Source organism: Chrysoperla carnea, chromosome 3, assembly GCF_905475395.1.
Source record: "Chrysoperla carnea chromosome 3, inChrCarn1.1, whole genome shotgun sequence".
In the NCBI taxonomy this organism is placed as follows: Eukaryota; Metazoa; Arthropoda; class Insecta; order Neuroptera; family Chrysopidae; genus Chrysoperla; species Chrysoperla carnea.
This window is the reverse complement of record NC_058339.1, coordinates 1,745,517-1,767,490: the sequence shown is the minus strand read 5'-3', so window position 1 is coordinate 1,767,490 and position 21,974 is coordinate 1,745,517.

Below are 21,974 nucleotides of genomic sequence, written 5' to 3'. Positions count from 1 at the left end.
CGTAGTGGTCTAACATAGCAAACATGTTCAAACTATCTTTACTCCGAATATCTTCCAGATTTTCAGTCAGAGCAATTTGGTTCACTACTCGTTTGACAGATGCTTTGTCATCCATTTTATTCACACCATTTAACCCTCTTTCGTTCAATAACTCATTCAGCACACTCATTGTTCTGTCATCTATAAATATATAGGAGACTTTCTATAGATATAGATAGTCACTCATCACGATATCTCTGGAACTATAAGACCGAGAGACTTGAAATTTGGCAGGAATATTCCTTTTGCCAAGTAGAGGTCAGCTAAGAACGGATTTTACGAAATTCCACCCACAAGGGGGGTTGCGGGGGTGTTCATGAATAAAAAATTCATATTTTTCAATTATGGCTTTTAATAGTTCAAAACTTGGTCAGAATGTTTTAAATTACATTTAGAAATTTTTTTAACCTTCGGAGGGTAGAAAGGTGTAGCGAGAAAGTGGGAAGGAAATATCGAATATTTACAAATATACCTAAGTGGGGTATCAAATAAAAGAGCATGACGTGTACATTACAAAACTGTTATCCAACGCAAGGAAATGTGGAGGGAGGGGTGCAAGTGGGGATGTTGCCCAGCAAAGCGGGTAGTTCCCAGCTAGTTTATACATGTTATTTGCAACCTTTTATCAGAGTTAATTATTCTATTTCGATAATTGATAGTTTTTTGGATACAGAGATATTCAACGTTCATAACCCCAAGCTCTAGATTAATTGCTGAGTTTAGCGTAGATTTAGATACATATAGTACTTCTTTATAGAAATTATGCAGGACCACATTAATTTTTTTAAATTGGTTGTTGTAGTTGTTACAATTTGTGATCCACACTTCACTTCCATAGGTTTTTTTTGAATGTAACAGATGTACTATTATCCAATGACTTACTATGTAGTGATCCAACGATTGCACCAAGATGTGGTCGTATTAAGTTCTTATTATTTATGCGGTATGCACTCCTGTATACTCATTCAAGAGGTTTAAGTAAATTGTGATTTAAGATTGTTGACGTCCGTTCTAAAATTCACTATATATATTGTTCTATATGAAGCATTTCACTTATGTTTCTCTTTAATCGTGCTCGAAATCGTTTTCATTATCTAGTATAGTAACTTGATCAAATTAAAATTCATGGGTGGAGTTAAAGTGATGTGTAGCGTGGGCTGTTATAGGTTCTTTGTCCCGCTTATTTGGGGCGCAATCGTTTATATGTTGTTTCATCCTTTTTTTTAAGATACTGGGTCGTTTGACCAATGTAGCATTTTCCACATGAACAAAGAATTTTGCAAATGACATCAGATTTTTTGTCCTTTTTAGTTTGGTCTTTTAGTTTGGTGAACAGAGCACTTTTAATTGTTTTCAAGTTATATAATGCCAGTTTCGATCCCGTACCCGAAAAACATCGCGCAAATTTTTGTGACAGTTGAAATATAAATGGAAATCTGAAGTATTTTATATTCGTACCATCCATCTATTTTGATATGTTTTTGACAATTTTGACTATATTACGGGATAGCTACCCCAACCGGTTGATCATTTCAAAATAGATGATACAAATATAAATAGGTACTTCAGATTTCCATTTATACCTAAAATGACACAAAAAGTTGAGCGACTTGCAAGAAATTAAAAGTGTTCTGTTCACCAAACTAAAAGATCAAACTGAAAAGGACAAAAAAACTAATGCCATTTACAAAGTTCCTTGTTCATGTGGAAGATGCTGCATTGGTTAAACGACATATGAACGATTGTGCCCTAAATAAGCAGGACAAAAAACCTAAAACAGCCCTAGCTTCATATCACGATAATGAAAACGCAATATCAAAAAGAAAAAAGTTAAAAATAGTAAAACAAATCAATAATAAAGAGTATTTTCTAGTTTGGGCTTAGTTTTCGAGTAATCGACTCTTAAAGTCTACATTTGAAAATACACATACGACCATTTTTTACTGTTGAGTCGTTAAAATTTGGCATGTTCCTATGGATAGTAAAATTTAAAACTAATATTTTGAAAGAATTCTGAGAAAAACATATCTATAATTTTTTTAATACGTCGATTTTGAACTAATATTAGGATTTTCAATTATAACATAACATTGCACTTTGGTTGATTTAAAATTGTAGTTATAACATTTTCATCGAGCACGTTCGTTAATTTTTTTCGGTTTCAAAATGTAACATTATTTTCCTCGATTTAAATTATGACATTCCTCGATTTTAAATTATAACATTCCTCGGTTTTAAATACAAATTTTATTTATTAATTAATAAAAAAAAATGAACTTTGTTTATATCACAAATAGGTGTGTTAGCTTTTACACCCACTGAATTGTATTTTTTTTTTTTAAATCATGATTTCTACAATTTTTGATATAAAATATTATTCTTCTTTTGAAATAACAAATTAAGTACTTTTTCGTGATTGTTAAAAATTATTTTCCAGTACATTAGATATTTCTAATTTTGACTTTTATATTGGTTTTCTATTTTTGAAGTAACAAATAAGGTACTTTCCCATTTTTAACTATTTTAATTTAAACTTATATAAACTTATATAGCACGGGTCTGGGGGTTTTTATCCCTTGCGTTTACCCTGTGATTGGGTTCATTCATTGATCTATGGGTTGGCCGTGCCTTTATCGGGTTCGAGTAAGCACAGGTCTTCGGGTTTTTAGCCCTTGCGTTTACTCTGTGATTGCGTTCATTCACTGATCAACGGGTTGGTCATGCCTTCAAAGGAGTCGAGTTAGCATGGGTCTACGGGTTTTTTGGCCCTTGTGTTAACCCAGTAATTGCATTAATTCACTGATTCACGATTGATTGATTCATCAATAACTTAAAGAATTCATTTAATAAATGATTTAATTATGGAAATGAATAAAATTGTAGTATTTAATTGTACGCCCCTCATTATACAATAGAAATGTTCAAATATTACATTAATTTTGGATAATATTGAAGTATTTAAAATTTTTCGCGCTACAATTATATATGATTCCTAAATTGCAGGAATAGTAGGCTATGACCTTTGTACCTTGTATTCTTTTGAATGTGTAAAGCCGGTATCTTTTGTTTTTAAGTAATAATAATGACAATAATAATGAGGTTTAACTACATTCGCATATATACAATTACATATTATGATGTGGGTGGAATCGGTTACTTCGTTCTTATCCAAGCCACGACAACGTGAACAATTATACCGCCCCCATTAATTATTTTAATTATACAGCCGATGCCTGGATACGAATCCGCAACCTTCCAGTCAGTAGTCAAACGGTCTACTGACTGGAAGGCCTTAGACCGTAGACCGCTTGGCCACAGAACTTGTTTTTAAGTAAATAATTGGAATCACAACCCATAATGTTATTCGTCAGAAAAAAATTTATATTTTAATTTTATAGTATTATGAAGTAAATATATTTAATGAATGCCGACATAAGTGTAATTTGTGTATTATTAATTGGAGTAATTCGGCATTAGAAATCAAATGTTTAGAATGTGATAAAAAAGGTAGTGAAAATAACACCAAGGTATATTTCCCCTGTTTATTATTGACAAATTTTTTATTGGCGATGGAAAATTGTAAAATGCACTTAAATAATGTGAAAATGACCTAAATAAGGTGAAAATGAACTATACAATTTTTCGTTATTTCGTTTGGTCTTCATATTTACTTCATAATACTTACTATTCTTTTTCTGAATTTCTGAATTTCAAAGTATTCTGGGTTCCAGAACAAATTTATTTTCACAAGGGATGTGTCTGTTATGGTACCTTATTAATAAATATAATGATTTCACTTCTCAGAAATTGGATATACTTTTATTTTACAAACAACAATATTCCATTCTTCCAAGCTCAAATATTTTATAATTAAATCATAAAGTATAATTATATGTAACATATATTTTCACTTTTGCAACACACACTTGAAGTATGCATTATAAGTAATCTAGAATATATTTAATTTATTGAGCTCTGTTACGCCAGCGACGGAAAGTACGGAAATCACATTTAAAAAATGCCTTTTAGGTGCTAATTAGGTACCAAAGTCAGAAATTAGGTGCCCTGTAATTTACACCGCAACTCAATACTCAAAGTTGCGTTGCTAGCATTATGTGATGCTAGCAACGCAATGAAGAATATAATTGCTTAGCGGTCAGGATCATGAGCTTGCCTAATTAATAAACGAAAGCCTCGAATTTTGGAAAACAGCGAATCTAAAAATCAGGTCTCTCCAAAATTAGGATGAATGCTTAATCAAGTATAAAATTAGGGTGGTAATTAAGTACTAATTAGATGCTTGCAATAAATTAAGAAAAAGACAAATATTAAAAAACGGATATCTATCAATTTGAAGCTTGGAGGGGCAATTAAAAACTGTTCGGATCCAGGGAAAAAGTACGCCTTGCTACGTGGAACAGCGGACAATGACAAATTATTACAACATTTTTTTTTAATTAAAAAAGTAAACTTGTAATTTGATACAAATGCGCAGTTTACAATAATTCAGATGTGCTTAGATTTTACAAGAAGTGCCATGGGTCACGCCCCATGCGTTTTGGCTCCGTTGAGCGTTGGCGTTTTTTAAATTTAAAAATTACTTGATTAATATTTCAAAAGTTGAAATTTTCATAACAAGCAATGTTGTAGATAATATTTATTAATTAAATTTATCATCTTATCATTTTCCTTTAACAACTTCCATAATTTCAGAGATCGTTAGGTTCCTAGTTCTAAAATACAAAATTGAAAAAACAAAGTGTTTTAGAACTTGGAATGATAGAAAAAATTTTAGAATCCGATGATAAGTTGTAGTATAATTTAATTTATCTAACTGGTTATGAATATGCCACAATTTCTAATATTCATCTTCCTGAAATACGACTTGAAAATGTTTTGGATTTCAGCAAAATAATTTCATTCAAAAATATTTTTTATTATTGATTTTAGCTCTTTAAAAGAAGGTCAAATGGAAAGTCATTCTTTAATTTGGACCTATTTTGACCTGAGGAATATTCCGTAAATATTACACGGAAATACAGCATTACTTATTATACACTACAGGATATATATAATATCAAATCATATAAAATAAAATAAAAATCGAATATAAAATCGAATCGAAAGATTTTATAAAATTTATAGATTCTTTCATAAGAGGGATTTAAAGTTTTTTTTTTTTTTTTTTTTTTTTTTTTTTTTTTATACTGTGTTAACATCATGGTCATTACACAGTGTAAAATATAAACTTAGAATCTATTTATTTACATGATTTGGTATGTATTTGAAATTGTCTATTATTGGCTATAATTATAGGTAAGTCCAGATATTAATTTTTTACTTTTATATTTTGTTAATAAGATTTGATTTTTTTAAGAATTTGTGTAGCAGTTTGATGTTGTGTTGGCTGTCTCCAAGAAGCTGTTGAAGATGATTTGGAAGATTTACTTCATTTCTTATTTGTTGATATTTAGTGCAATCTAGAAGAATATGTTTCACCGTTAGCTGTGTATGACATTTTTCGCAGTTAGGTGGAGCTGTCCGAGTCAGTCGAATTGTCGTTAATTTTTAGTAGTCTGTTTTTTAATTTTGTCATCGCCATTTTTACAGATCGATTTTTCGGTGTAAATGTGTACAGTGTGTCGATTAAGTTTATTATATGCTCTGGGTTTGTATTGTACTTTTTTACAATTGAGGCTATTTTTGTTTGGTGTGGGTGTCTGTGATAAAATTTTTAAAAGTTTCATAGTCCAAAATGTATTTGCTGGGTTCGTTCAGCATTGGTTGCTTAAACATTTCTATGTTTTCCAGTAGTGTATGTTTTTTGTTTGTTTTTGTATAATTTGTAGCGATGTTGGATTCTGTTGATTGTGTTTCTGGGCATGTATCGGATTTTGAGGGTTGAACTGATTTCAGAGGTGATGGTGTTGTTAGTTGTAATTCTGTCTCATGTGTTGTAGATTGTTGAGATTTTGTTAATAATTTATTGTGTTGTTCGATTGATTGTTTTTTTTGGGGAATAGATATTATTTCAGGGAAAGATTTAGTATCGGTTTCTGAATCATGACTACTAGAATGTAGTCTTTTTTTGTTCATTTCATTTGAAATACTTTTTGGTGAAGTAGTGTTAGTTTGTATTTGTAAATCAGTGTTGTTGGGTGTTGTAGGTTGTTGTGTATTAATTTCTATTTGTTGTATATTAGTTGTGTCATTTGTTTGTGGTGTATTAACGTTTGAATTTTGATTATTTAAGTTTACAGTGCTGTCTTCTACGTGGGGTTTAGGTTTTTTGCATGATTCGGTTGTATGTCCGAATTTGTTGCAGTTCGCGCATCTAATCTCATCAATTGATGTGTAAATATTGTATGTTTCATTTTCATAAGATATTTCTAATGTTTGAGGGATTTCAGGATGGTCTGCACTTATGAATAGAAAACGCCTGAATGTTTGAATATGGTTTAGGTTCGGATTGTTAAATCCAGCAGAGATATTGTATATGCTTGATAGCGGTTTTATGCCTAGTGATTCCAGTTTATTTAAGATAATGTTATTCGGCATCGTAGGTAGTACCCATAGAACTAAACGATGAGATGGTGTGACGTAGCTTTTTATTGTTATAATTGTATTGTTTATTTTAATTGATTTTATATTTTCCGTTAGATGGTTCGCGTCTTGTTTGGATTTCAGATATATACATATTCGGTTTCCTGATATTCTGGAAATGTATAATATTTTGTTGGGGTTTATATGTTGGCTTAGTACGTTTATATACTCTTCTAAAGGTGTATTCTCAATTGCATTAATTACAATAGCTTGATCTTTTTTTGGATAAGTGGGGATAAAATTTTTTGATACGGTCCTGGCGTATGATATTTTATTTTGTGATGTTGTTTGTTGATTATTCATGGTGGATGTTGTTGATGTAGATTGGGTGTTTGTTTGGATATGATTAGACATTATGGAGATGAATGCAATATATATATTTTTTACACGATATTAATATTAGATCTTTCACATATGTCTTTCTACTCACCATTGGTGAGCAGAATGTGTTAGTTGAACTCAAACTAGTATTTTAAGTATTTATTTTAGTTGTATAAAAATATGTTTTTAATAATTAATAATTTTGATTGTTATGTCACTTTGATTTATTTATTTCACAAATAGATGTTAACTCTATTAAGGTTGAAACTAGTCTCGATTTAAAGTTTAAATTTTCAGTTGTTAATATTTTTTGCTTCCGGTTATCATGCAGCGACTCATGATTCTTAAACGTTTGAAATCATTGAGGAATGTATCTAATAGGTCTGTTTAATTATAAAAAATATTTGTAAATCATATTTTACTAGGGGAGGTTTCATGGTCGATTGGTTGAATTTTTTGTCCTTCAGCTATGACTATATATCGACAACTCAAGTACGATTAACGAAACGATCGCTTAGGTACCATTCATGTAATTAAGTTCGATCGTCGATATTAATTAAAAGAAAAAAATTTATTTATTTCATTGAATTAAATTTACAATTTTAAATTTAAAGACAATTTTACAAGTAAGTCAACTGTTCCAAGTTATGATCAAATCCACTCTGTTTATTGATGAGCTTGTAAAATTGTGTCATTCATTGTACATCCTGCCTCGTGCCTAATTTTAGTAACAAATTTATTTGAATATACTAATAAATGATTATTAAGCATTTTGCTGAAAGTGAATATTGGAAATTGAACATTTATTGAAAATAATTTGTAATAATAATATTATTTTATTATTATTACAAATTATTTAAAATATATTTATACGTACATCCTTTATATATGAAAGGATGTAACTACGTACATGTGCTTTGCATACATTTTCGACACTGTCGTCCACGATTTCTAAACTTTAAAGAATCGTTAGTTGGTGAATGAAAAAACTTCAGATTGTACTGAATATATATATATACCTAGAAGCACACGAAAAAATATATGTTAGATTTGAAATTGCAGTTTGAAAACGGATCACTCTTATCGGAAGATCCTATAATAATACTATAGTAAGTCCAGTCAACAAGTTCGGATTGATGTCTAAAAAATGTACTGGAAGCGTTTTTTAGCACATAAAAAATTTCAACAGTTATGAATAATTAAATATGAAATAAAGATATTTCGTTTTTGCCAATATTTCCTAAAATATTAATAGTTAGGAAATTAAAAAAGAAAGAGGAAGGGTGAAATTTTGAATAAGAAATCCCTACTCTCGGAAATCCATCTCCATTATTTAATGTTAATTTAACGCTGAAAATAGGAAAATAGTGTTTTTTGCGACATTTTTAGATTGTTGTAATAGCGTCAAAAACAAGACCCTCACACTCAATAATTCTTTTAGGTAATAAATATATATATTAGCACCGCAGGTCTCAAGGGCCCATGGCTTCAATTTTTTTATAAATTGCCTTTCATTTTTTCCTATTCATTACCGCTTCTTTCTAGTTCTTAATTCCGATCTGGTGAAGATCCTCAACCGTGGCTCCAATCTATCTTCTTTTCGGCCTCCCTCTTTTTAGTTTCCTACCCTCTCCTTCGGTAGTCATTTTTTTCGGGATTCTTTTATCCGTTATCCGACAAATGTGCCCCAACCATCCTACACGCCGTGCTTTGATAACATTAACAATGTTGGGGTCTCTATACATTGAATAAACTTCCTCATTTGTCCTTCTTCTCCAAAGCCCACACTGATCTTTTACACCTTCATAAATTTACCTTAAAACTTTCCTCTCCCAAATCAGTAGTTTGGGTATTAAATATTAAATTAAAAATTTGTAAAAATTATTGTGTTCTGCAAACAAAAAAAAAAAAAATTTAAAAATGAAAAGTCGTGCGTTTTTTGTTAACTTAAAAAAATTATTATAAACAAAGTATTAAAAATTTTTAAACTCTAAGAAGGGCTCTACGAAAGCAAAAAATTATCCGTCAATTATTTAATCATTTTTATCAGTTTATAATGAAGACTAAAATTCGAGAAAGTTTTGTTAACAAGTGTCTAGCTTGTTGAAAAGTCAACTTAAATATAAATTTTCAACGGTTATAAATTCATTTAAAGTGTTCAGAACATAGGTACTATAATTTTTACAAATTTTTAAATAAATATTTAATTTAAAAAAATTATTTATTCTGCGATACTCGTTTTAGACGCTCTTATAAGGATCTAAAATTGGCGAAAAAAGACCTATTTTCAGCATGAAATTTTAAGTATAATTAATGAAGAAAGAGTTCCCGGAGTGTGGGTTTTTTTTTTTTAATTTTATTAATAACAGAGAGCCATAAGGTCTTAATATCATAAAATGTTGGAATTCAGGGATCCGGAAAAAACGGTAATCAAATCGAGAAGGATGAATTCTAAGCAAAAAAGTCATTCAAGCATATGTCAAAAAGTCAATACCTTCCTAGTTATTAGCAATTGAAATTCAGAGAAGTTAACGTCAAATAAATGAATTTGCAGTTTTTTGAAGAAAATAATATCATACACTTTTTAAGGTACCTTAAAAAACCATCAAAAAGAAAAAAAATTCAAGTCATTTGCTCGAAAATTAAAGGATTATACTGAAAACAACATTTCTCGTATCTTTCTTTTTATATTTTATTCATCATAAAAACTTATTAATTAACCACAGTAACTAAAATTAATACGACTCTCCAATATAAATTTTAATATTTTAGGAAACATTTGCTAAAAACGAAATACGGTTTATTGTTCATCTTCAATTGTTTATAACTTTGGCAATTTTTTATGTGATAAAAAACGCTTCCGTATTTCACACGTATTTTTATGGCCATTATATTTCACCAATTTGAACTTGTTGAGTAGACTGCTACGACACTGTACAAGACTGCCGTAGGTTTCATATTCAAAAGATGTAGCCAAAAAATTATTGTCACGCTTACGTGAGATTGTAGAGAATATTTGATATTTTATTTCTTATTACAAGAAATCCTTATAAGTTTTATTTGCACAGTACGTTTGACCATTTGTATTCATGTCTAAGGTGGAGCAGTTCTATGCACACGATGTAATATGACCTCAGTTTTTGGTGCTCTTGTAATAAATTCGTGCATATTTACATGATTTTTATCGTTGTAAAGTTCATCATAATCATCTGAATCACATTTCCTACAAATGCATTTTAATATCCATTGAACATTAACATGAATAACACGTGTTAAATTACTAATATTATTATTATGATTTTGTTGAGTTATTGTTGTTTGATTCCATAAGTTCATTCCTAATTGTAAATTATCATAAACTAAATCCATGTCAGTTTCAAATGTTGTATCCTCTCTTGTGTTATCACAAATAAATTTTATGTTTATTGTTGATGTTAATAATGGTTTACAGCATATTTGTTGTTGTTTACTATTATTATTGTTGTTGTTGTTGTTTCTGTATGATTGTGGTTCACATTGACCACAATATTTTGGACGATATACTTTTGTTGATTGACATAAACCAATTTGATAATATACAGGTGTTTGCATGTGTTGTGTGGCACGACAATCATGACCTTTCTGTAACAAAAATAAATTGTTTATATTTATTATCAGCGCCTTTATTTTTTATCACCTCTTTATATTTATTATAAGCATATTTAATATCAAGTATTTTTTTTTGTGTCTTTGAAGTCGAATCTAAGTACAATACATTTATTTTCATTTTTAAAAACTCCATTAAAATAAAGTTCGTAGACTAAAACCCCGACAATTACTGAATCGTGCTCTTAAAAGTATGAAAGCAAGAAAATAATTTCATCTGAAATTGTTATGATAAGTAAAATCGTCATTATATTAGGGGGCCTCTTTTCGGTCCTGTGGAAAACTGTATAATCGTAGAGGTCCCCCGACTGTAATGCTATTTTTTATTTCAGGGACTACTTATGGTCTAAGAACTGAGTGGCGTTTTTGAGTTCATATTTGACGAAAATTGAAAATATTAAAGTTGATAACTTGCGAATGTGTGGATGGTGAAATCGACAACCTGGATGGGAGGTTGGGGTGCGTTAGTGACCTATGCAATTTTTAATTTGCAATTTTTCCTATGTAAAAAATGTTCCTGAGGCACTTTGAAAACTACACCATTTTAAAGTCTACTATTCAATCATACCAAATATCATCGCCTGCCATGATTTAGTGGGGGCTAAAATTGCCTGGCAGGTGATTTTAATTTGCAATGTTTCCTATGCAAAAAATGTCTTTGAAACACTTTGGGACTTACACCATTTTAAAGTCTTATATTCAATCCAACGAAATATCATCGCCTGGCATCATTTGGTGGGGCTAAAATAGCCTGGCAGGTGATTTTAAGTTGCAATTTTTCTTATGCCAAAAATGTCCTTGAGGCACTAGGCACTATGAAACTTACACCATTTTAAAGTCTAATATTCAATCATAGGAAATATCATCGCTTGACATAAAAAAATAAAATGGTGTAAGTTTCAAAGTGCCTCAAGAACATTTTTTGCATGGGAAAATATGAAAATTAAATCACCTGCCATGCTATTTTAGCCCCCACCAATTCATGCCTGGCAATGATATTTCGGATGATTGAATATTAGACTTTAAAATGGTGTAGGTTTCAAAGTGCCTCAAGAACATTTTTTGCAAAGGAAAAATTTCAATTAAAAATTTCATAGGTCACTAACCTCCCAGCCAGGTTGTCGATTTCACCATGCACACATTCGCAAGTTATTAACTTTAATATTTTCAATGTGCCTCAATTATGTACTAAAAAAAATCCACAAAGTTCTCCAGCTATTATGTGGGATAAAGGAGGGGAAGGGGTAACAAATTAAACATTTTGACAGCAATTTCGAGATCAGCGACCCCAAAAACCCCCGTATACTTCATTAAAAGTCTTTATTTGCAAAAAATTATCTTTTTCATTTTGAAAATCTTTCACACCCCAAAGGAGGGCGGAGGTGCATAAAAGAGTTTGTTAATAAAAATATCTTAAATTTCGGGTTACTTTAGCATAATTTTCTGAAGCCAATGCAAAAAACTGCGAGTTGATTCACTCAGCAAACAATTTTTTCTAAGGAAAAAGGTTCGCCTTCTATATATACTACACTGAAATAAAATTAACTTTGAATTATAAATTAACTTCAAACTGAATTTTGATGGATCTTTATTTAGAGAGCCTATTATACGACAGACAATAAACTGGTATGCATGATTCGTAAAGACAATTAAACTCAAAAACGCCCTATTCATAAAAACATTAACTCAACGGCTTTTGTTGAGCGTAAATGAACGTGTCACTAGAATTAAGAAAATTTTTTAAAATATTTTTACGTTAATTATTGGGCGTCATAAATTTATCTGATTTATCCTAATAGCTTGCTGTATTGGTCGAAATCACGGGTTTTTTAAATGATAAATACATCTTTCAAACTTCGTGATTAGCTTCCTTTGGCGAGCCTACCAAACTTTCGTCTACGATTTCCATCGAAGGCTGCGTTTTGAGCATAATGACGTTATATTTGAGTGTTCGTTCTACATACATGAAGCAAAGAATTTATCGGACTGTATCACCACTTCATAACATTAATAATTATTAAACAATAAAATATTTTTTCCGACAAAAATACTGCACCGATGAGCTTTTTTACCACCTCGAACATGCCGTACTTCCGATTTTAAATGCAAAGATGATTCACTTTTGTTAAACTGTTTTATAATTATTAATGTTATAAAGTGGTCATAGTGTCCGCCAAATTTTTTCACACACAATCTTTTTGAAAAAATCATAGAGGAAAGTTTGGGAGACTCGTCAAAAAGAAGTCACTCACGAAGTTTCAAGTATGTATTTAAAATTCTAAAAAAACCGTTGGGTCCCTCAGTCTTTAATGGTATAAGAGTCCATAACAGAAAAAGGCACCATTGAACATCTCAAAATTTAAATGAAAATGGGTGAAAAACATGTAAAGCATGTTACGCCCAACAGAGTAGTAAAAATTTCTTTTTCCCAAAACACCTGCTTGAAATTATACAGTTTGTAGTAAATAATGAACAATTTTTGAAAAAATTTGTCTGATTGAAATTTCTGACAGACCTTTTGCTATAAATTACGTTGTTTATCAAAATATGTTTTCAATCTTCCACACTCTTTCCCTCTCTGTACTGTAGAATATTATATAAAATAATAATTAGCAAATTTTTATTAGTCTAGCGGGCGTAACAATTTTTTAATTATTTTTCTGTCATTTTTATTATAATTTTGAGATACTTGATGGGTGTCTTTTTCTGTTATGAACTGTAATACTTTACAAATAAATTGATTCTTAAAGGGAACACTAATAGTATGGATGATATGCGTCAAAAAATGAAGGGATCGATCATTCCATGATGCCGCTACAAATGAAAGCTATATGAACCCAGATATTAATATGCCACGATTGCACCCTTTGCAGGCCGGTAAGAAAGTTTTTGTATGAACAAAATCAGTTCTTTCCAACTAGCTTGAAAACCATGGGTTCAATATGAGTTTTAAAAAAAATTTTAGTTTTTAAACGAGTTCCTAGCAAGACCAAGGTATGGTGATATTTAAGACAAGTACTTTTTTTATAATGTCACGTTTTCAAAGCCACAGACTTTAAACAATTTTTCCTGAATAACAGACAACAGTGTATCACCAAAAAAATTTCCTCACAAATGAAGTTGATCATAGCTTAGCTTGCCGAGTTCTGGCTTATTAATGCTGCCATTTTATTGATCGAAAACAGGCGAAATTCCAGATGATAGACGACAAGCTTGAGCGTAATGATTCCATGATGCAGTTTGGTACGAATGTTCTATATACCCATACATTAATGTTAAGAGGCGGTACCATGGTGACAACCCATACAGGTGCAATTAAGTGATTTATTTGAATTTACGGATCTGTTTAATGTTGACGTTGAAGTGACTTTCATTTGTATTTTTTATAATATTCGAGGCCGTAAAGAAATTATTGTTACCTACATCGTAGTCTCCAAGGGGTAGAAAGAACGACAAGGCAAAAGGCCTAAAACTATAGGCTTCTGTGATTTTCAAAATACTTTTAAAAATGAAAATACTTCTACGACTTTTATGTGATGCGTCAAAATATGTCTGTTATGGACGCTTTTATATATCTACTTTTGATATTTTAATTATAAGCAAATATATAAATTTAACTCATGGAATTAGTTCGAAAGTAATTCAATTCAGAATGGAATAATACAAACTTCGTGACCCAAAATCCAAACATATTTCATCTGAGTTGGTCAAAATGCATAAAGGGAATACACGTTTCCCACCAGAAATTATTTTCTAAGCTTTCTATTTGGTTGGTTTAAAACATTTATAATAACAATAAAATAGTTGTATAATAGTTTTATACCATGTATATGAAATATATCAAGGTATACGGAGTTTAGTCCGAAGTTTGTAACGCTTAAAATATTGACGCTACGAACAAAATTTTGGTATAGGTGTTCGTAAAATCACCTAATTAGTCCATTTTCGGTTGTCTGTTCGTCTGTCTGTCAACACGATAGCCTAAAAACGAAAAAATATATCAAGCTGAAGCTTTTTATAGCTTATATAGGATATAAAATATTTTTTATTTTATGCCCTATATTAGGACATAAAATATTTTTATTTGTATTTTTTATAGGACATAAAAAGTGAGGTCCAATTCGTAAATGAGCTTCATAGGTCAATTGGGTCTTGGATGCGTAGGACCCAATTTTTAAACCGTTAGATAAAGAACAAAAGTTTAAATAAAAAAAGGTTTCTTATTAAAAAATTAACATCTTTTTGAAACATTTTTTCGTAAACATCACTGTTTACCCGCGAGAACGCAAATTAGATATTATATATTATAAGACAAAACAATAAGACAAATATTATTAATTTCAGATTATATAAATTTCTAGGCATAAAAATAGACAGTAAGCTACGATTTATGGAACAAACTGATCAAGTCTGTAAAAAATTGAGCAAGCTTCCATTTCAGTTTAAAACTTTCAAGCAGTATGTTGAAATACACCAGTTAGTAGTGTTTTTTATGCGCATGTTTTCTCGATCTTAAAGTATGATATATTAATGTGGGGACGAAGTGCTGATTATAAACAAATTCTTGTCAACCAGGAAAAAGTCTTTGGCGCAAATTTGGGATAGATTCACGTGATTCGTGCGAAATCACCTTTCAAAAAAACGAAATTTTCACATCTTTCAGTATTAATATTTACGAACTGTTAACCTATATGCATCGCAAACAATATTTTTCAACACAGAAAGCACAATAATACAACACAAGATCTGTGGCTTTCTTTAATACAACACAAGATCTGGATTTATTACACAGAACCAGCTTCTATGAAAAACTCCAGTGGACACAGGATACAAAGTACTTCAAAGTTACCTAGAGACATTCGGATGGAGCAGAAATTTGCTGAATTTAAGCTAAAATTAAAAAAGTATTTAGTAGAATTAGCGGTTTATGATATCAATGAAATATAATTTATGTATGACTCTTTGTATACCGATATTGGTCTTTTACAAATAAATTATAATTTTTTTTATTATTATGGTATGGGAATATCAGTTAAGTGTGTATTTATGTATGTTTGGCTGTCTTTCTTTTCTTATATGACGTAAAACACAAACGATTACGTAATTATCACTGTCGCTACATGGTATTTCAACAATTCACTCAGTCAATTGTTTGTTTTCACTTGTTTATTATACTTTTTGTTCTCACATATAAGATATTATTATTATTGAACATAATAAATGTCAAACTAAAAATAATAGAAAAGGATAAACATGATGTTTCGAAATTGCACGATTTAATCTTAGGTGTCTAGTTGTATGTGATTTCGTGTGAGTGAATTATGAGACTATTAAACTTTTGATATCACAACCTTGTTCACTATCGCAGAATAAACAAGCACTCTTAACTTATGGCGAAGTATATAAAAATAACGTTTGAGGATGTCAAGAAAAATTTCTCAACCGAAGAGTACCAAATAGTAAAACGTTTGAGGTTATTGGAAGACACCTTATCTAACCTAAATGGCACGCCTACAAATAAAACAAGAGACTAGAAGAAGGAAGAGATTCCTATTACTATTAGGACCAGCAGATTGGAATTATGATTCGATGATTTCTCTGCCTGCGTATGGCGAATTTTGCACGAAAATCAATTTTACCCAATTCACCTTAGCTCTCTCTCGAGAGAGATTTGTTATCACTAGATTCGAGAATAATATACAAAGTTGTAACATCGTAGAATAAAACAGTGTTACTCTAGGCATATATAATACATTCGATATAGGCATAATAGGTTGGCTGATAAGTCCCCGGTCTGACACATAGATGGCGTCGCTAGTATTAAATGCATATTATTTTTATATAGTACCAACCTTCAAATGATTCGTGTCAAAATTTGACGTCTGTAAGTCAATTAGTTTGTGAGATAGAGCGTCTTTTGTGAAGCAACTTTTGTTATTGTGAAAAAAATGGAAAAAAAGGAATTTCGTGTTTTGATAAAATACTGTTTTCTGAAGGGAAAAAATACAGTGGAAGCAAAAACTTGGCTTGATAATGAGTTTCCGGACTCTGTATTTTTTCCCTTCAGAAAACAGTATTTTATCAAAACACGAAATTCCATTTTTTCCATTTTTTTCACAATAACAAAAGTTGCTTCACAAAAGACGCTCTATCTCACAAACTAATTGACTTACAGACGTCAAATTTTGACACGAATCATTTGAAGGTTGGTACTATATAAAAATAATATGCATTTAATACTAGCGACGCCATCTATGTGTCAGACCGGGGACTTATCAGCCAACCTATATATCGAAGAATTTGTTTTCACTAATACATATCCAAATAGTATGCTCACGAGCAATACACAAATAGTATGATGTACATCTGAGAAAAAACACTTTTTTTGGATCTGTCATCGTAAAATACTCATGATTTCAACGAAAGAACCATGGGGAATCAATTTTCTTTCAAATGAAAGTGACTAAAACTTTTAATGTACTCTTCAATAATTTATACAATTTCAAGAATATTAAAATGATGAAATTAATTATTATTAATATAAAAAACAATTATTAATAAGTACTTAAATAATTAAACTTTTTGGTTTCATTTAGTATATATTTATTTTTGCTAACTGTTTCTTTGGCTTCGTCCTTTGATGCAGTGGTATGAGTTTCTTGGTCCAAGAAACTATTAGTTTTCTACAATCACACTCAATGTCGTAAGAAATCACAGAATAGTTTTACTCAATTATATTATTACCTAAGCCTAAGGAAATTGAACTTCTTAACACAAACAACTGAATTTTAAATCAAACGATATAGGCTTTACACAAAAAAAGCCTTTCAAACCCCGCAGATGTTTGACTCCAGATTCCCATTTTTTAACAGTGTATGAACGAATGTGACGTATAATTCCGAATCACCTTGTTTAAACGTATTTGTTGAACATATAATAATGAACGTTGAACTTTAAGTGTAATATGTCATGGTATGAGATGTAATAAATTCACACATTTAATATATAAATTATTATTAGTTTTGTTGGTTATGCAATGATTTATATGAGAAGTCATTAAACACACCTTTCACTGGTCGATTACTGATCATTCAGTTTAACAAATGGATTTTACTTATTGTTTACTTGACACGAACATTTATTTATTCAGTACGTATAGGGTATTAATCTGAAAATAATCAAGCTAAAAAAATCATAAAATCAAAAGAAACAGAGCAGATTTTAAAGAAAAATTTATGAGTATGATCTGAAAATACTGCGAGCTTGTGTAATCCTAGTATTGCCAAATTTTCGTAATGTTTTATTATTGGGAAGTGAATTGGAAGGCAATTCAAGGAATAATCACCATATCACTTTGGATTCCAAAATACAAGAGAGTAGTTACGGTAAATTTACTAACAAAAATTTTATTTGTAATAATGGAATGAATGTAGTCCAATAAAATGGAGATTTAAACTACCATTCAAGACGGAACCCTGAATTTTTGAATGTAAGTTCTTTTTGACACAAATATGTAGTAACCATGGTTCAAAAAAAATTGAATTCTATTAGGGGTAGAAAAAAATTAGAAACTACGTCCAAAACCTCTTTTTTCAAAATATCTCGAAAACATGCGAAGATGTGGAAAAAAGTTTTGAATAATCATCTATTATCATTTTTGATGTGTTTACAATAGAAATCGAGATATTTTCAATAAACAAATCTAATTTATAGCTATAGTTTTGGAGCAACGATGCCACAGATAGACCCACAAACACGCACACACATAGTGGTCAAACTTATTACACTCCTCTTTTACCGTTACGGATTTATAAAATATGTTAAAATTTGTTTTTATCGGTTAAACAGGTAAAGAAATGATACTTAATTTTTAATAATCGAAAAATATAGTACTTCTGAATTTTTTATACAAATTAAATGATCCTCTAAAAGTTTCAACTCTATAAATAAAGCCTTGAATTAGTTTTTGATAAACTAATTTAAAAAAAATTTTTATTATTTTGCAACGGAATCACGTTTGGCATTGGCCCATTTACTTGGGCAACCAAGGAACTAGGTTTCTCAATAGTATCATTATGATTGATAAAGTTTTCATTTATTGTACAGAACTTTGAAATTTGGAGAATTTGAAGAAAAATTTGTTTTGAAGTTTTCTTCAATTAAATTATTATATTCAATTTAAATTGCGCTTATTAAAAAAATCTATGTTGTAGCATATTTCTTAACGAACAATTTTAGGCTTATTTGTAGTCTACGATCTCTAGAAACGGAGATATGAGCGAATATCAGAATAAAAATGTTGGTTCTCTTTATAAATTGGATAAAATAAAGTTCAAAAACTAAAACCCCGACAATTACAGAATCGTGATCTTAGTATGAAAACAAGAAAACATTTTCATCTGAAATTGTTATGATAAGTAAAATCGTCATTACAGTCGGGTGACCTCCAAGAGTAACCAGTTTTCCACAGGACCGAAAAAAGGTCCCGCGACTGTAATGACGGTTTTACTTATCATAAAAATTTCAAATGAAAATGTTTTCTTGTTTTCATACTTTTAAGATCACGATTCTCTAATTATCGGGGTTTTAGTTTTTGAACTTTATTCAAACTATTTTGGGGTTAAAGTCATTCATTAAATCGAGATTTCTTTTTCGATCACAACTTTATGTCCTCTAGAGGGCGCCAGATTCAATTTGGTGTGACGCCACATATCTCATTTGTAAAATTATGGTCAGAAGTTTAGAAGCTAGATGGAAACAGATGAACATACATACATATGTACCAAACACATAACCCTCGTCATTGTATAGTCGGGGTAAAAATATACAAATGAAGCCGATGTCTTATCTAAGCAAACTATTTTTTCTGCATTTCTGAGAACATTTCGCACAAAATATAACTTTTCTAGGTTTTTCAAACTTTGTTGGACAAAATTTTCGTTGGATGTCACACTATTTGAATTAAACTAGAAGATCAAGGCCAAATATTTCAGAAATCACTACACCCGATCGTGTATTGCATATTGTCGAGTTTAGAACACTAGTAATATTACGAATATGACCAAAAAAACAAACCAAAAGTAAATAAAAAATTCGGTTGTTAATTAACCGAAACATTACAGCTGTGGCAGAGAATGTAACAAAGTTAGAACGAATTAAAAAAATTGGAAAAGCAATACACAAAAGTTTTTACTATAATAAGGAATCAATATCACTTCCATCCTGATACAATTCCCAATTGTGTAAGTAGTTAATAAGTTAGTATATTAAATAAAATAACTATTGGTTACACTGAAAAGGTTGAAAGTATAAGGCGCAATTTTCAAGGTAATAAATTCGAAATGAGGGATAGCGAAGGTTAAACAATCGGACAGTAAAGTTTTAAAATCTCGAGTTATTTTTTAATTTATTAATTATACATCGTTATATATAGTTATTTATACATCGTTAGTTTGTTTGAGAGTTTTTCTCATAACATTTAAAACATTGAAAAGAAAAGGAAAAGAAAAAATTGGTTGGATTCCAGTGGCGGGCGGGATTCCACGCATACGGGCATGATGGGCATGCCCATCACATAAAAAGACTTATGACTTAATAAAATTAAAGAAAAAACTATCAATCGCCTCAAATAGTTAGTCTATTGTTCCTAATTTCATACTAAACCACCATCTGATAATTATTAGGGGGAATATTTTTTTGTTGTTTAAAAATTAGTTTCAAAGCGTGTAGACTCCAAAAATGGAAAAATAATCCTAGCGAAATCGGTAGAAGAGTCCTTTTGGTAAAGATTGTTTCCGGAGGTACTCACTAATTTCAGTTCGGAGTTGGGAGTTACTACTTGAACCAAATGTTGGTGTCAAGGACTTGAATATCCATATCCAGGCAGTGAAAAAAAAGTGGTGCAGATGTACGGGGTAAAATCTTGGTTCTTGCCTCATTTGGACAAGAATGATTGTTCGGGATGCCCCTCCTAAACATCTGGACAACTTGAATTTTTTTATTTAAGTCAGAGCCTAAATAAAATTATTTAATGTGAAATATATACTGGCGTTTAATTTAATTTGAAGTTGTAAGAATTTCATCAAAATTGGTTCAGTAGTTTAAATGTGATACTGTGACGTGCAAATAAATACGCATTTACTTTTGTAATTTTTGTGAGCGAAAAATCTTTACATTTTACAGGTTTATTAATTTACGGGTGTTCGCTACACGCCTTTGCCCACGTAGAACTATACACCGTACAAAATCTTGGTCACAATGTCATTTATTTTGTAAACACTTCTCTTATAGGAATGCCCTATATCGATCATAGCGAGTTCTTCTGATTCGCATTTGGCCGATTTTCGGGTCCCTAATAAATATTGTTATGTAAATAAGTGCCTAATTTAGTTTCCATTAAAAAATACATACCCGTCTATGATGCTGTTGATGATAAAATGTTGAATTGTTGTTAAAACTTTGATATGTAACATTACTACTTCTATCAATAGTATAACTGCTTCTGGTGTCATTGTTGGTGTCCTCAGTTTGTGTTATTATTGTACACATGCGATCTTGACATACACGTGTTTCAGTTATTGTTTCATATTCTGTATTTAGTTGACGTTGGGATAAACCAGTCCCACAGGACATTGTGCACGATGACCATTGTGAATATTTCATATCTATAACAACAACATCAACAAAATTGTACAAATTATATTAAAAGAAATAGATTATGGTTATGTTGCGTAAGAACTCCAATCATTTATTCAAGGGGTTTCTTGGTATAATGTTGAAAATTCAAACTTAAGAAACTTATATTTGATCTTATTTATGGATTTTATTTACAAAAAAAAAATCAATATTAATACTTCTTTTTATGGATAGAATAGTGAAGGAAATGAAGCATTTGATCAAGAGACTCCTCGTCAGATGATTTTTATGGCAGCTGGTGGAAAATGTTTATCTCAGTGCACTCATAAAAGTCACAGCCATGCGGTACTTGTGATTTTTCGATTTACGCCCATCCAGTGAGACAGATGCACCCTACTTCTGGACATCAAAGCCTACTACATATTTTGGACAATTCTCAGCATCCTTGGCATTTTTTTACCTTACCTTACCGTTTTCGATATATGATCGTTTGAAAAAATAAAATAAAATATTTAACAAAATGTAACAAATAATAATAAAAATATGTAACAAATTTTGTAAATGTGTTCAAAATTTTTGACCAGAACCACAAAATAATCTCTACCTCAATAACGAACTTTCGTCAAAAATCCGTACCTTATTTTTTTGAATCGTTTATATATCGAAAACGGTGAGTTTTTCAGTGAAAATTGTCACGAGTCAGTATATACGAAGAATTTTCCAAAATATAA